The 2028-nt window shown below is 41.9% G+C and overlaps 1 long non-coding RNA gene across 1 annotated transcript; it reads left to right on the top strand.

Moving 5' to 3' along the window:
- The first annotated feature begins 246 nt into the window (after positions 1-246).
- LOC146712501 (uncharacterized) lies at positions 247-1171 on the top strand. The gene is made up of 3 exons (XR_014917093.1): positions 247-401; positions 527-682; positions 910-1171. It is a non-coding gene; the product is annotated as an uncharacterized LOC146712501 (long non-coding RNA).
- The last annotated feature ends 857 nt before the right edge of the window (positions 1172-2028 follow it).

Here is a 2028-nt window from a genome sequence, read left to right as displayed (position 1 = left end):
AAAACTTTGGTTGTAAGATTCAGATAATTATTTATTAAAAGCGAGACATTTTAAATGAGAATAAGAAAGAAAAGTATATCTTTGTGTCCCCCTTTCCCTGTTAATGCCCTACCTGCCCCCTGGCAACATTTTGCTAGACCCGCCCCTTGTTCTAGCAAACAAATTGATGAGTGTAGATTAAAATGTAAATATATGCATTATGTGAAGGTGTTCCTTTTTATAATTATTTACAGATGGCAACAAGAGGCGACACAGAATTCACAAGGTCATCTTAGATGAGAAGAAACGCTTGGCGGCTGCTGTTGACGACTACAACAAGCTCGCTGAACCAACAAAGCAAATCGTATCCAGTGATGCCCTCATGCAGACCGACGTTTGGCCCTGGCAGAGCACAAGTGAACGTAAGCTCTTGATTTCTAAATATCCTTTTTAAACAAACTCCCAGTATCTGAGCAGTAGTTGAATGTTTTGTTCTTGAATCATAATATGCTGCTATGTTTTCCCATCTGATGTTGTTAAACTGTAGCTGCTGCTGACCTCCGGACAAAGAGAAAGGTCTTTGAGAAGGTGATGGCTGTGAGGCACCTGAGAGAGGAGGAGATGATCCTTTGCAGGGAGATGCAGCATCACTGGACAGTGTTGCGAATGCGATCTGTGGTGTTGGGGACAATCTCCTCAGACTGTAAGCACATCTTTTATTTATTTATACATTTGGTGATGAATTGATTGAAAATAATAGCAGATGCTAAAGTCTTACTGGATCTTTTACCTATATTTGGGTTGCTAGCTAACACTGCCTTCTCCCTTAAAAAAAGTTTAATTACATGATCCTAACTCCTTGTGTTTATGAGGTGAGGTTTGTTTGTTTGTTTGTTTTACTTATATTTAATAGTTTTGTTGTTTTTACAGCCTCCCTTGTTGGCATGTCGGAGGATGCACAGAAAGGACTCCATAGCCTGGTTTAAAACAACAAAGTGAACTGAAAGCTGAAACGCTCAAAGTAAAGGACGTGTACAAGAGAATCCTCAGCCACCAACCACTCCTGGAAATGGACTCGGAGGAGGAGGAGGACATTCCAGACGATGCCGCTGAGAGTGATTTGAGCACTTCTGATGAAGACTGATTGTGTCATCATTGATGTTATGTTTGCTAGAATAAAAAGTTAATCACATCTGTTTAATGTGATTTTTATAATGTCTGTTTCAGAAATTGCTTATCAACAGACATTTTACATGTTGAGAAGAAAAATGTAATTCCCTTGGTGCAGTTGTTTACCCTGAATCATTCTTTCCCATCTAATATAATGACTAGTGTACATGTTCAGATACAATAACATAATTGAATTCATGGGATGCTTTCTGGGCTGCTCAAATTACCACAAACTGTAAAAGCACCAGGCAGCACACTCATAAGGACATTTTTGTTCAGTGTTTTGTTGAAGAAATCAACAAGTACAACTGAGATGTTTGCTGTAGTGGTGTGTTTGTTAAGAAGCATGCCAGCACACTGGTGAACTGACAGTCCCAGAATGCACCCGAGCCAGTGACTCGCCCCAGAACAAATGACATTAATTATCTAGAAAGACAACCGTGATCAAAGACTAAGTAAAAGAGTAGGAAACAAAAGATAAGGAAAGGTACTGTGGGGTAGGAAAGAAAGGCCAGAGCTGTGCAAAATGACCTCCAGCAGGCCACAAATATGCACGTCTGTTCAAACGGTCAGATACTGACTCCATGAGGGTGGTATGAGGGCTCGACGTCCACAGGTGGGGGTTGTGCTTACAGCCCAACACCGTGCAGGATGTTTGGCATTTGCCAGAGAACACCAAGATTGGCAACTTTGCCACTGGCACCCTGTGCTCTTCACAGATGAAAGCAAGTTCACACTAAGTACTTGTGACAGAGTCTGGAGACATATTGGAGAACCTTCTGCTGCCTGAAACATCCTCCAGCATAATGGTTGGGCAGTGGGTCACTAATGGTGTGGGGTGGCATTTCTTTGGGGGACCGCACAGCCCTCCATGTGCTC

The sequence above is a fragment of the Copadichromis virginalis genome, linkage group LG3 (genome assembly GCF_057382275.1).
Source record: "Copadichromis virginalis isolate Kocher_CV1m ecotype Utaka linkage group LG3, C_Virginalis_male_GT1.1, whole genome shotgun sequence".
Taxonomy (NCBI): Eukaryota; Metazoa; Chordata; class Actinopteri; order Cichliformes; family Cichlidae; genus Copadichromis; species Copadichromis virginalis.
This window is presented reverse-complemented; position numbering and strand designations above follow the sequence as displayed.